Here is a 15307-nt window from a genome sequence, read left to right as displayed (position 1 = left end):
GTTCAGGAAGAACTGGCAAAGAATCAACTGTTTATATAGGCAGGCGGTTCGCAGTGGTAAACGGCGGCGGCTATGCGTTTTGACTCGGGGGGTGCACATATCGAAATCCGCTGCCACCGATCCGGCGCTCTAGTTGCCGCTGCACAGGGGTGCATTGGAGGACGAGCGAAGAGGACAATTAATGTTTATTTCCAATAGCTGACCAGTATCAAACTTATCTCCTCCGTTTAGGCCGGTTGTATTCCAATGGCAGAATGGTTGTGAGAGTCGTCGTTTCCAGTAGCAGATTGGGATCAGGTGTGAATTCCGGATCGCTCCGTAAATCAACGATATTTTCTCCACCAAAATCGGGGAATTTGGTCGGAAGCCCGTATGCGCCTTTCATGTTTCCGCTTCTCCTCCCTGGCACTCCTTGCGCTCGTCCTGTCGTTTCCTCTGTTTTTGTGTTGTCTTTTTTGCGCATAGCCTTAATGGCATTACATGCCACGACCGGTGCATCGTCACTTCCCCGTCGCGGCACGTAGTCTGAGTAGCCGTGAATGACATGAAAGCTCCGCTTGCTTACTGACCTCCAACTTTAAAGCCTGGAATACATAGAGCGTTTTTGCCGCGTCAAGCCGGCGTTTTTCGCCAGACGACGCGCACTCGACGCCCGGCGTCGGAAAAAAACGTGCGTCGCCTCTGATCTGGCCCTGCCAGATATTTGAGCTGCTGCGGACGCGAGCCAATAGAAGCGCAGAAAGCTGGCATTTCCGGTTTGAGCGGCTGTAGTGAACATGGCCGCCATGACCGGCTTGGTGTGCGGCGGTTTGGGCGCTGAAATGTGATTATCGTGAAAAATAAACGCTTCATCAAACACGGAATGTCACTTTTTTTTAGTATACGGCCTACCCTCGTATCGCAATGTATTTTATCTCTCCCTGAACCGAAATATGTAAAAACAAAGAAGCGTGCTGCTGATATCCGAGTATGTATTCCGGGGCATCTTCGTTCGTTCGAGCGGGTCATATCCTCGTGCGACATTTGTACGCTTTCTACATTTAGCACTGTACCGTTAGAAATAGCCCTTTCGCGATTTTAGCACAAGAGAAAGCCGGACAGCGTCGCTTCTCTCCCGTACCTTGCTGTGCGGTTATTATCCGGTCGCAAAAGCGTTTGCTTTCGCGTCGATGCGTCGTTTCATGTATCTTGACATGGGCGTCACGTGGGCACGGCAGTTTCAGAACCTCGAAAATCTTGGGGAAAAAATGCCGCATGTATTCTGTGCTTCACTGCGAAAACCTCGCGATGAAAACTCTTGCGTGGCGGGCTGCATCGAAGTCGAGCAAGCAGCTGACGCCGCCAGCAAGCTCCGGCATCAAACCCATCGCAGTGGGCAGCCGTCTCAGCGACGCTGTATATAGAAGCAGTGGCTGCCGTTCGCAAAAGAAGCTGCGGAATAACTTTTCTGTCACAAGCTTTTCTTTCATGTTAGGCATAAAAGCACCTCACATGAAATGTTTACATGATTCTCAATGCTGTTCCTGCCTACGTTGGCCGCAGCAAGATGACTAAATCCGGCAGCGAGCCATGACAACGTAGGCATTCGAAGCACAATTTTTGTCCCATTCGGAACTAGCAAGTGGTTCCGCATAACAACCGAAGTGCGAAGAGTATTTATTAAAATTTTTTACGTTATTTCTATTATATCGAATGAGCCCCTGAATTAGTGTAAACAGGAGACATTTTCACTCGCTTTGCTTGAGATTCTGTCGCGCTGCGCTCGGCATCGGCAGCTTTTTCAAACGCAACTCTGCCGCTTCAAAGACATGTGTTGGCTTCGATTCATGATTTGGTTATGTTTATCAGAAACGCAAATATTTGTGCCATTAGATACGCTTGTTCTGACAACAGCTGCTGATTCGTTTACGTCCACCGGGAAGCATACTCCCGTAGAAGCGAACGCATTCCAATGGTAAATATGGAGCAAGGGATGGGAGGCAGTGCGTAGGCGCGTAGGAACGTTGCACGACGAAGAGATAGCAGCGACAGAGGCCGCTGACGCTGGTAGCGAGTCAAGTGAACGTGGTTCTGTGTTTCGGCTTTTGATGCAGGTACCGTGATGCACTGACGCCGAGCCGGCACTTCGGCAACCGGAAAACACCACGCACTGTCACCGCCATGGAGAAAGAGGGTACACGCAGTGGCGAAAGGCGACGGCTATGCGTTTCGGCTTGTGCATGCGGGAGAAATGGCTCTAGGAGTGCTGTGGTAGAGCAGCGCGCTTCAACGGCTGCGGAGCTGATTACGAGGGACAAAGAAGACGACGCGAAACGCTGGAATGGGCGCCAAAGAGCTGCGCTCTAAAGCTCGCACACAGATCTCGCGCGCGGGCGCGAGATTTTGACCATGAGCCAGCAAAAGGCTTTCGTCTTAAAAGATCAAAGATACTCACATCGCACAATCTTCTTGCGCCAGGCCAACACTACTGACTGCTTCGAATCCGCATTGGGGGACGTCGAAAAAGTGAGGTGGTCCAACTGCAGATGAAAGAACGCTTTTATTCAGGCCGGGTATTCGATAAATTTAGCCCAAAGAAACGCTATTACCACAGTGGACAGCATAATGATCGATCTCTTATAACTGCGCTAGATGAACAGCGTTGGCTAAGAACCCGCCTGTTATTGCAAACCTTTGACGGATGCTCATAACCAGTAGATGATCTACGAGATCGCAGTAAGAACGAAAAATGGGCGAGAGCTAGTTGAGTTCTCTTTTATGCTATGTAGCATTTTCATTTCGTCCCAAATAGAAGCACATGTCAAGATGTGCTTATTCTGGCGACCAAGCCATTTCCAAAATAATGCTTGTTAATTATGTTGCAAAAGGAGTAAAATATAAACAATCCTACTTTGTAACAGTTTGCCAGAGAGTTGTGATATAGACAAAGAAAGGGACTATGCATACGAAATTGTCCTTAAAATTGCACATTTTGATAAAATAATGGGTGATGGGTTTGGCAAAAAGTATCTATAGGTTACAGTTTCTAGAAGTTCTATTTTGACCATCGAGAAAGGCCTCTCGAAGACGGCATGATTTAATATCCTACCCAACAATAGCATACCATTTGACATTACCGCTTAAGGAAAGCTGAAAATGTTCTTTTGCTGTTCTATGCATTGGCCTCTGCGCTTTAACTCCTTTACGTCGCCTCGGAAATTCGAAGTTTGCATGCCAAGCGATCGTAAGCGCGAAAATTAGTTTCACATCATCTTTGGTATGAAATAGTAGAAGACCGAGATATCTTTGACAGAGTGGTTCTCGGCTAAATAGTTCTCTTGGTGCTCAATTTCCCTGCCATCTTTCAACAAGATCTTTCTAGAGACAGCATCTAAGCTTCTTGTACTGGCATCACTGCCCTCTGCAGCCGTCCTTTTTGTAAAGACTCTGATGCAGTCCGTGTCATAAAATACTTCCATTACAGATATTATTCCCCTAACCACGTAAGGCATAGCAGTTTTAACCTAAATCATCTCGAAAATTTAGAGATGATGAGTAGCTTTATATATTCCAAATACGGTCGCACCGATTGCGTACCTGAATTATTAGCAGAAAATGATATTGACACTCTCCACGTAAGAAAAAAACTTCTACGTTCCAAATATATATTTGCTTAATCAGAAACTCGCACTTGATCCTAGACCTTACGTTCGCCCTCTTACTATAATGCAGACAGACCGCGTTCATGCCCTCTATTTGGCGCCTCACTTTTTGAAGTGTAACTTATAAAGTTTGAAAAAGCAGTTTCAAATAGTGTGTCTGCTTCTTCACTTCAACCATTGAATATGCTGGAAATTAGATTATAAATATTTAAGAACTTTTATCTACTGTGTTCTTGAAGGGCAGTTTTGATTGTACTCGTATCTCATGTGTAGTAATAACCGCTTCCACTGGCCTACCAAATGTGTTGGTCTGGTTTGCGCATTGCACTTTTATCCCTTTTTATAGCGTATGTACAGCTTTTATCAAAAGTTTACAGCCCAGGGGGTCTACTGAGCGATACTACGAAGCTCGTAATGCATTCAGAGGTTTCCATACTTGCAGAAGGCAAGAAGGTTTTTCGTCCTGCCTTCTCCAATGGCTAGAGCATTCACGACTATTACGGAAGTCCTATTATACGACTTAAAAGCAAACCCTCTGGGCTGTAAACTTTTGATAAAGGCTGTACCTGTATACCAATGTTGTTGGGCGGTCAGCCTGCAGTAAGATGGAAACGAATAAATAATAAAACTGTCCAAGATTACGTCACTTCCTAATGCAAGATCTAGGCGCCACTCATCAGCTCTTTCAGCTTTTTGATAGGTCGAGGCAAAGAAGTAGAGCAAGTGATGTATGTACAATTACCGACAACTTCTAGGCAGGCGGTCCGCAGTGGCGATTGGCGACGGCTATGCGTTTCGGCTTGGGTGGAAAACATATCGAGATCCACCACCACCGATCCGGTTCTCTGATTGCCGCCGTACAGGGGAGGCTTTGGAGAAGAAGCGAAGTGAGCAATTAAGTTATCAGGATGCCGAGGGAGGCAGCGCATGGGCCCATGGGAAAGTTGCGCGGCGAAGAGAGCAGCCACTGACTGATGTCGCTGACGCCGCTAGCGAGTCAAGTCAGCGTGACTTCGCGTTTCAGTTTAGAATGCATGCACAGTGATCCGCTTATGCCGAGCTGGCGCTTCGGCAACCGGAAAACACCGTCGCCGGAACGCAGGAAAAAAAAAAAAGGGGGGGGGGGGGGGGGAGAGTTCACCCAGCGGCGAAGGGTGGCGGCAGGAAAGCGCGCTGCCCGGCTGCGGAGCTGGATACAAGGGAAAACCGCGAGGATGACGCGAAAGGCAGGAACGGGCTCTAAAGAGCTGTACTCTCAAACGATATGTTTGCTCTGCTCCCATCATGGAATGTTCCTCAGCACTATTATCCCGCCAGATACGCGGAGACCGCTGCTCTCGTTATCGCAAAGGCTGCTTAGCTAGTGTCGTTCCTTCTACGCTCTTCTATTCTTCACCATGGCGCACCTCGTGTTATACTAAGTGATCCTGGTCGTCAATTGACTGCTTATGTCGTGGATGAAATGTTCCGGATTTGTGGATCAGACTACCGACATTCCACACGGCATCCCCCGCTGACCAACGGTCTCACCGAGTGCACCAACCACACCCTCAAAACCATGTCCATGTACACCTCGCCTGACCATCGCAAATGGGACGCAGTGCTACCGTATGTCAGGTCCGTTTGCAACGCGGCAAATTTCTCTTCTATAAGCTGTGTGCCGGATCTCCCTGCGTTTTCCTCGATACCATCTTCCCGTTTTCCCAAAACGATAACGCGTCTTAGGTCCAGATAATATGCCGTACTGAAGAAGCCCGTTTACAGCCCGCATACACACACTGGCCTCTCAAAGCCGCGCGAAATATTACTACGAGCTACGTCATCTTGCCGTTACTTAAGCTCCCGCAAACTTCGTCTTGCTTTGGATGCCTACCCGCAAGCGAGAATTGTACATAAAGTTTCAGTTCAAGTACGATGGCCACTGCTGTGAATTACGTCGTCGCCAAAGTGACGGCGGTGAACCACTGTTCCCACAAAACACAAGTCGTTCATGTGGCTCGCCTGAAACGCTGTGATTGTCAACCGACCTAATTTTCTCGAGATGACAATTGCCTGCTCAGGGGGAAGTTGTTACGCTGCCTAGCGGCTTTCTGATGATTGTGATCTGAAGGAAGAAGACGCGCGAAGACAGTTCTGTGCTCTGAGGAGCTTCCAACCAGTTTTGTTCGTAAAGTCTTGATCTGTATTAAAATCATTTCATCTACTGCGATGTAGCATTAAAACAAATCTCCAGTGCACGAAAGGTCAGCACTGAAAAACCGAGTAGTGCTTTCCGCTTCAGAGGTCACACACAGCTTTTAGTGTTTTGTATCAGCACTACGTGTAGCATTGCGTCAATCGCATGCACTATTTATGAGAAGAAACTTTAATCGGCTTGGATCGCTGCGTGGTCATCCAGTGCGACTGCGTCGACATACCGTTTCACTCTGCCGTAAACGATACGAGTGTGAGGAGGAAGACTTCACTCGCGGGTTGTATTTTCATCGCTAATAGACAGCAAGCAGGTCTGGATAATGAAACGATGATAGAAGATAATTATCGATTATAGCCTGATCAGACCAACATCGGCGTACCATACTCCATCAGACCTAGCTATTCAATAAAACACTATGGATGCCACCATGTGTAATATATCGGGTGCTGCATCGATGGCATTTATGCCATTGGAAAATAGGGTTATCGGCTTAGAAACACACTTTCTCCTCAATACTTGACTCTCATATGCATAAAAACGCAAGCTCCGCGTCTTGAATTGCTGCCTGGTTAAGTGAAAGTAAACTAAAAAGAGTTTTTACCGTTATGAGCACACCTTAGCTATCTTCTGTTAGGCAACCATGCAGTCAATGCTATTTGGAAATGTGTGCTCTTTAGCTTAAAAAAACAGATAAAAAATTAGCAACAAATCACTCTTTTTACGGCACCATATCAGCAGGGGTATTATGTAGTCACGTGCTGAGCTTACCCTATGCGCTTGGGTTTCTTCATAGGCCTTGAGAGCGCCTGGTGATGGGTAGATGTCTTCCGGGTGTGGCGACAGAACAACTGGGGGCAAAGCGACGTCCGGCACCGTCTTGTTGCGAGAACCCAGGAGAGGCCCTTCTTCCCTGAGGACTGGATAATCTTGTTCGGGCGTCAAAGGCCTTGTCATAATAGGTGGCCCTGTAACTGACCAGATCGATACTTGTTCGCGAGCATAGCTGTTAACGAGGCTGCGCATAATTTTTTTGTTATTTATTCGTTAACCAGATTATCACATCCATCGAGCTGGTGCAGTGGTTATGGAGCTCGACTACTGTTCCCAAGTATGCGGGATCGAATCCGGGCCTCGGCGGCTGCTTTTCAGTGAAGGCGAAAAGAAAGGCTGCCGCGTGCTGTGTGATGTGAGTGCACGTTAGAGAACCCCAGGTGGTGGAAATTTTTGGTGCTGTTCATTACGACGTCTCTCATAGTCTGAGTCGCTTTGGGACGTTAAATCCCGCTAACCCCACCCAAATTATCACTTTTACTTCTTATGTTTCAGGGCCCAATATGATCTGCAGATGTGAATCTAACGCGCCTCTTCAGTTCCTCCAGTTTGGTTACTAACCTGCTCGCACCACCTATCCTTACGCACCAGCTCCTAAGAGCTCTGAATCTTGGGACATGACAAATTATTTTTGCGGGGATTTGTCGCAAGCGTGGGTGCGGCCTTACCTGGAAAAGCTGAGTCTGACGTTCCTACTTTGCCGTCGCAAGATCCATGCAGCGAGCAGGTCGTACGAGTGCCCGACGAGTCCAAATTTAGCTGCGGTATCTGCCCAGGCCGTGGCGAGACGACACTGGTGCTCGTCCCGGCGCTTGTAGTCACCACGGCTGAACCGTCGACCGAACGACGGGAGTGCGAGGGCTCTTTTTTGTCACGCTGCGCTCCACTTCGGTTGCCAGATTTGTCAGTGTCCGGTGCATCAGCACCTGGTCGTAGTGTCTGCCTTGCTTCTGGTGAAACTGAACCGGCTTCGCTGTTGGCGCTGGTCACCCCGTCTAAGCCCTCGGTACGATGAGGGGTGTCCACCTTGTGTTCCTTGGAGTGGCTACTCCTAGAAGGGACGTCGGACGTCCCAGTGGCCGGAGTCGCTACATGTGGGCGTGGTGTCTGCTTCACTACTGGTGAGACTGAACCGGCATTGCTCTTGAAACTTGGCAGCAGAGGGGAGTCCTTGCTGGGACGAAGGGCATCCACCTTTTTTTCCTTGCTGTGGCGAGTCCCAGTAGGCATGTCTGATGTGTCAGTGGCCGAGGCAGCCACATGTAGCCGTAGTGAGTGCTGCCCAGCTGGCGTGATGGAGCTATCATCACTTCTGGCTACTGTCATGACTTCAGCATGATGAAGAGAGTCCGAAGTTTGTCCTCTGGTGCCGCGTCTGCTGATATCCGTCTCCTGGCTGTCACTGCTCCTTGAGGACCACCTTCGCTCCGACCGCCGTCGGCGACGGGAGCGCTCTCCTTCTCCCGACATTTCTTCTGCCAAGTTGAGCCCTGAGGGGGTTCCAGTCGCCTTTGCCGCTTTCCTTCTTCCTAAGGGTGGGTTCTTTGTCGCTGTTGTTTCTGCCATTTTTAGAGGAACGGAGTGGCCGTCGAACGGTGCTGAAGCCGATATTTCTTCTTCTGCTTCCTCACGCGTGCAAACGTGCGCTTACTGTGCGCGCGAACTGAAGAAAATGTTTTTTTTTTTTAAATCGTCGCTAAATGGGATTGTATAGGTAAAAAAGATCATTTTGAACAGGTTAACTAAAACTATATTCTAACACATTCTATTGCCGGAAACGTTTACAGGAAGACCGTTCCTTAGAGGCTGGCAGAATGAGCGGAGTATTATCAAGCAACTGTTGCTTTATTTGTTGTACTTTGTTGTAAAACTCTAAGGAAAACATAACATCTGAAAAAATGTTCAAGGAAAAGCTCGCGCTGTACGGAAGTTTATCGCAGGAAAGCATAAATGGGATATAAATGTATGGGCAAATACCCACGCAAAAATTTAAGAGGAACCAATTAGAAGAAAAAACAGCGAAACAGCGAATGAGAGTCCATAGAGAATAAATAATTAAAAGGAAGAAATAAAAAAACATGTTTGGATCCCGCGAGCGCGGATGTAGAGATATGAGGGCCAAAAAAATAACTTTTGGAACGCATTTTCATTCGCTTCTTTTCAGAAGGTGAACGAAATCAGGGATTTATGACTGCATTCTATTTAGTTATTTTTGCTTTACAGACCTCCACATCATGCCACGGAAAAAGAGCAGAGAGCGTCTGTCATCGCCTGTTTTCCGATGTTTTTGAGCTTAAACCTTACAAAACTACCTTGTTTATCAAACACACCATACAGGAGAACTAGAAATAAATTCATTTCAATAGCATTCTTCAACGTGCACCAAGACCCGACAACACAATGGCGCATTTACATCGTCTATGTAATCGCCTGGTAACAGCGTGCTTCCAGACGTCCTGGCAAGAAGATATTGCCTAAGGAAGGTGACACGAAGCTGCCGGGCTGACCAGAACAAATTACAATTACGAACGTAACACGGGATGCAAGGCACCAATGGGTCCCAATTAGGCAATGATGGCGGGGGCAACGATCAAAGTACCTGCATCCATGCCCGACTAGGAAAACGTGGAAAGGACAAATTTGAATTTTGCTACATGGGTCCCATAATGGCGTTGCTTGGTGTAGCTTACATTGCAGAATCCAGGCCACAAGGCTCCCTTGGTTGATATTTGTGAGCAGATTCAACCTAAAAGTGAGCCCTGTGGTGCTCGTTGAGCCGAAATGGGGCTGTCCACATTAAATCACCCTGTGTCCAACATCGGCCATACAGGTGCAAAACAACTAGTGCGCCCGCATGTTACCCCACTCGATTATTGGGGTACCATAGGATAACCATAGACGGCAACCAAGCAAAAGATCAAGCAGGATTTCGGAAAGGGTACTCTACTATCGATCATTTCTATACTATCAACCACGTGACCAACAAATGCTCGGAATACAACCAGCCGTAATACATAGCATTCATTGATTACGAAAACGCATTTCACTCAGTAGAAACCTTTACGGTCATGCAGGCATTGCGAAAGCGATGTCCTTAAAAAATTCTAAAAGCAGTTCTCTCATATAAACAGTGCAGTAGAATTAACCCTGAAGGCTATCGCCTTATTACTTTTAAGATGTCGTTTGTACCTCCTAAAAGTTTTTATTTTAAATGGAAGCCTCGCGTACTAAGCGAGGTTAAGCTGGTAGCGCATGGTGAAATTTGCCTAGAGGAGGAGGAGGAAGAACCTTTATTTCCGACGAATATGGCGCGGCAGCCACCTCCGGGTCTTCACGCAGGCGTCCAGGGAGGCAGTCTGTCGCACCGCGGCCAGAGGACACCCGGCCCCGTCTAGAAGAAGAGGTTTTCAGCTTCGGCCACCAGGCGGACGGCGAATCGCTGAGTTTTCGCCACGTGGCCGCAAAATTTACAAATTTCGGTTTCTGCACCGTTCCCCTTCCGCCCTCTGGCACCCGTCCAACTGCTCCACAGGGGCGAAAAGAAATTTCGAGCTTGGAGTCTGCTCCAGTCGTATGATTCCTTTTTACTCCGGGATCTATCCGGTGGCGGATATATCCTGCGGTCTTTCTTCAGGTTCTCGGTTACATCCCTAAACGTGCCAATACATTCTTTGCTTTTAGATGTTGTTGTGGAGGCGTCCGCTGCACCCCGAGGTAGCGAGGAGCGGGCGAGCCTTTTTTCGATCCCTGTATTACTATAACCTTGCCGCTGAAGCTCCACAAAACAAAAGGCTTTCAGCTAATGCTTAGTGATCACTGCGTATTGATTCAAGATTACTTTTCTAGAATGGCAGAGCACTGCCAAAAGGTTAGTAGTCTGGTTAGCTCCATAAACGCTCTCAAAAATGTCCCAGAATCATCCAGGTTTTCCGCTCGACTTGAATTCGCAAGAAAACAATGTGTTTGATGCAAAAGCAAATAACATCTCTCTCCGCAACGCAATTAGCCTCCACTTCATAAAGAAGGCACAAACACATCTTTACACTCTAAGATAGCCTTTCCGCGGTGGTGTAGTGGTTACGGCGCTTAACAACTGTGTCCAAGAATGCGGGATCAATTCTCGGTTTCGGCGGCTGCTTCTGTAACACGATTAACAGCAAGGCGCCCGTGTGCTATGCAATGTCAATGCGCGTTAAAGAGTCAGGGTGGTTGAACATTTTGAAACCCTGCTTTACGGCGTTTCTCGTGCTTAAATTTCACGGACAATACACCGCCATACGCTGAAGTGCATGAGGTTTGTTCAGAGTTGAAGTGAGCAGATAGCAAATATCAATCGTCAGAATGTTTCTTCCCAGACTGAATGAAACGGCTTTATTATATGGCCATTTATTCGCTGAGATATTTTTCTGAAGCACTCCTCCTCGAAAGCATATATTGAAGGTTTTAGGATAACATTTGCAGTACCAAACTACTTTAGGAGTCTAAGAGCTTGAAAATGCGTGTACGAGCCCAAAGTTATACTTATTAACAGGCAATTCGCCTCGAGCAAAATATACCATGTAGTAATTTCAGTGCGCGTACCATTTGATTTGAATTTTAACAAAAGGTTCGTTACTTTAAAATGCAAACGAGGGCAGACCCGATCCAATATGTCTACATGTGTTTATTACTGCACGGCACCATCATCAGGTTCGTTTATCCGAGCGAGAAGCTGAGGCCCACGAACGCACCTTTCGAAGAGCTTCGACCAGAGATTTTCGTGTGAGCCGACTCGTAAAGGTGTAAACAACCACTTCTATACTCTCAAATAGGACAAGTTGCAATACAACACGCAGAGACACACTACTGCATCGACTAGACGAAAGCAAGATATTGTGCCATGTATAGGAGCGCACTCGTCGGTGTAACTTCGGAGGTCAAGCTATTGCGTTGAGCTCTATATCTTGCACCAGGTTGAAAATTAAGATAGTAGTTGATCGTGGCAATGGAATGAGATTATTAATACTGATGTTGTTCGCTTGGTGATGCGTCCAGCTCTGGAATGTTAACGCCAAAGGATGAGGTATAATTTTATAAAACGAAGCCGAAAAATTGCCCGCCGCTGAACTTCTTCGTGCTTCGATGGCGCCCTGGAGGGTAAGAAAACGCCAGGGAGGAAGTGCTCCTAACATTTCCGCCGATGAACATTTTCTGTACTTACATAAACACGCCAGACATAGCTGGATCACAATCAAAATTTAGTTTCTTGAATGATTAGCACAATAGCCCCAGTATGCTCACATTTTTTAGCATACTATACTTAACACGATGAAATCTCACAACGAATCTTGTTTCATGCAGCTTCTGATGAGCACATGTAGAGGAAAAACGCCGTCGAAGTTGAGCGGATTTGAACTCAGGAATTTCTCGTGGGCATAGGGGCCGGAGTCCCATAGTAATCACCTCAGCCGATCTACCCTCGCGCAGAATGCAACACACTCTCACTCTCTTCATTGTACGTCATCGTATACATCCACTTCCATCTGTGCGAAAACGCTTTCGTCCGTGCTACTGTTTCGTCCGATTTGTTTACTACGTTAAAATTAGACCATTTTTATTCTTGTTGTCCTGCACACAGCATCATGACGCCGGGGGAATTGTGGTGTCCAGACAAAGTCCTGGAATTCTCTTGTATAAATATGCTAAATACGCGGCAACTATATACGGCATCGTGGCCTATACGACGGAGTATGCTGCACCGCATCCTTCCGTGTTCTGAATGGGACCATTTCCGGGCTTGCGAATGAGCAGATACACAGTTCAGATCTCAATCAGATGCATGCTCACATCGACCAAGCATAGGAAGTTAGGGTACCGAAGCGTTGAGACAGAAATTATGCCGCTTCGCCATGCGATAACTGATATGTGCTATACGCCACTGGCCGTACTCATCATACCATAACACTCTCTAAAAGCAGCCAGAACTGCAAGCCCATTTAATACAGGTATTTATTAAGAAGGCAATGCGGCTGCGCGTTCAACGTCTCCTGAGGAGACGGAAATCATCTCCTTCACGTCATACACGCGTCCTGCTTCAATAAGTGCGCCCTACTTGCTCGTGCAAAATAACACAATTGATAATTAAAACATCTAAGGCATAAATTTCAACAGGAGTAGCCATTTGTCCCCATGTTTTCTTTTGTAATACCTTCAGTTTCGCTCTACGCTACCCCTCCTCCGCCGGCTGCGCCGGAGCGATCATACAATACCCTCACCGCTGCTCGCAGGCTCGTGCTGGCTTCCCAATCGATCGCGGCGGCTCCTAGCGAATGCCCGTTTCCTTAGGCTGGCGATTAGGAGCATGGAGGAAGGAAAAAACTTAAGAGGCCCTTGACATAACTTTTCTGAAGCCGGCACGGCCTCGCAGCCGCGCCGTGTGACTGGACGCTGCAAAGTCTCTCCTCATCCTTTACCCTCCGCATTTTCTTTCTCCGTGACGCTCACGTACCTCAGGCCCCTAGCAACGCTGTTGCAAGTGGCCCGAGTTTTCATACAATAGCGATGCCGTTACTGATGGCCCGACTTGGCTAACCCTACATTTTGACGTCACTCCCACCAGACTTTCTCCAATGCATTGGGAATGGCAAGGGCCTCTCATTTGTTTTTTCCTTCCTCCATTTCCTGTTTTTCCTTCCTCGCAGTGGTGAGCGGACGCGGCTATGCATTTCGGCTCTGGAGGTGAGGGCAACAGATCGTTGCATCAAGCACTACCACCGTTCAGTTGAACGTATCAAAGTTCACCGGCGTTCTAGGTTGAATCCCGTTTTATGCCGAGAGCATGCGATGCCTGCAGAAGCTTTCCTGCTCCACTCGATCAGTCTTCCGCAGCGGCGCGCGCATGCGCACTGCAGAACCTGGTTACGAGGTACAACGCCGACGGTGACTCCGCGAAACGCAGGAACGGGCGCCCAAAGAGCTGCGCTCTAAAAGAAAAATATTACAGGGATTCAATGCTGCTGAATCAAATGGGGAGCGAAAGCTTTGCCTGTGGGCGACTGAACGGCACATCGAGCCCAACCAGCGTTCCATTGAACGCTGTAACGTTCACCGGAATTCTATGCAGAACCTATTTTTTTGCCATGTGCATAGCATGCGGATGCCGTCAGATGTTTTCCCGTTCCACTCGGTCAGCCGTCCTCGGCGGCGCATGCGTGCGCAGTGCGCAGACTACCCTTCTCCTCCTCTCTGCGGCGAGCACCACATATATGACCAATCACAGGGCGAACCAAGTAACACAACTGACGAGAGCGAGCGGAGACGGTGAAGGGGGGCTGTTCCTGGCTCTACGGGGCTAAGACTGGCAGGTCAAAACCGCTTGCGGCACATGTTGTCGTTGTTATGGCTGTAGGAATAAGGAAAAGAAAATCCACGGGCCTGCTACTGGCTCTGTTGCTGAACCACCTCCGCTGCTTGATTTATTTATCGGAAGGGAAAGTCGCGATAACTGTCTCAGTCTCAGAAAACCGCACCGTAAGGCAAGGGAGGAAGGTGGGATTGAAAGTGGAAAGAGAGGAAGAGAAGCCGTAGTGGAGGGCTACGGAGTAATTTCGACCACCTGGGGATATTTAACGTGCGCACCTCCGCTGCCTCGTGCAGACAGAAGAGAAAATAGAAAAGAAAAAAAAGGAAGAGGGAGAGAAAGACGCGCGCTGCAACAACAGCCGTCGTCCACCACCGAAACGGTGGTGGTTGCAATGACGGCCTACAACAGATAAAATTCTGTAGCAGGCTAGCCCCCACCAAACGCGGCGGTGGCCTACCTGTCCCAGCCCCATCAAGGGAGTACCACTAGCCAGCCACCGAGTTTATATCTGTTATAGGTCATCATTGCAAGGCTGTTGCGACGCGCGTCTTTCTGTCCCTCTTCCTTTTCTTTCTTCTCTATTTTCTCTTCTGTCTGCACGAGGCAGCAAAGGTGGCTCAGCTACAGAGCCAGTAGCAGGCCCGTGCATTTTCTTTTCCTTCTTCCTACAGTTGCAACAACAACAACGAACTGTTGGAACGCAGGTCTACGCTGCGGGGGACGTGACTGCGAAGCACCACGGCCATATTTTTATACCGCGCTCACGACTGTGGCGGCAGCGTGCATACCATTAGAGGTAATTTTCAAGTCTAGTTTGACTTTCAGCTTTGCATGCGGTAAGTGGAGCTTCACTTCAATAAAGTTTTTCCCAACTTTTCGTTTTCTTCAGCCTTCATATCTCCGTTCGATGATGATAATTCCCTCCGTCGTAATGGCACATTCCTAAGGCGGGTGGATATCCTGACTCGTTGAATCCGAGCTTGTTTCTTACGTGCTTCCTAATTATTTTGTTTTAAAAACAGCCCGTCGTTCGTGCTGTCTTTTTCTTCTAATTGTTTTTCATCCTATTTTCCTAGGGCGCTTGCCCCATCCGCATATTTTCATTTTTTTCTGCTATAGCCTCTGATTCCGTGCGAGCTTCCACGTTTATTTTATGCTTTTTGTTTTTTCAGTATTTTACAAATGTGCGGTAGGTGTTGCCCCGCTCGTTCTATCTCCGACAGTTTCTAAAGTACTGGCGCCACGGAAACGTTTGCGGACAAATAAAGGATTACAAAAGACATTCAGGCAACTCGTCTA

This window comes from Amblyomma maculatum, chromosome 11 (genome assembly GCF_055883805.1).
Source record: "Amblyomma maculatum isolate TAMU_Amacu chromosome 11, ASM5588380v1, whole genome shotgun sequence".
Taxonomy (NCBI): domain Eukaryota; kingdom Metazoa; phylum Arthropoda; class Arachnida; order Ixodida; family Ixodidae; genus Amblyomma; species Amblyomma maculatum.
This window is presented reverse-complemented; position numbering follows the sequence as displayed.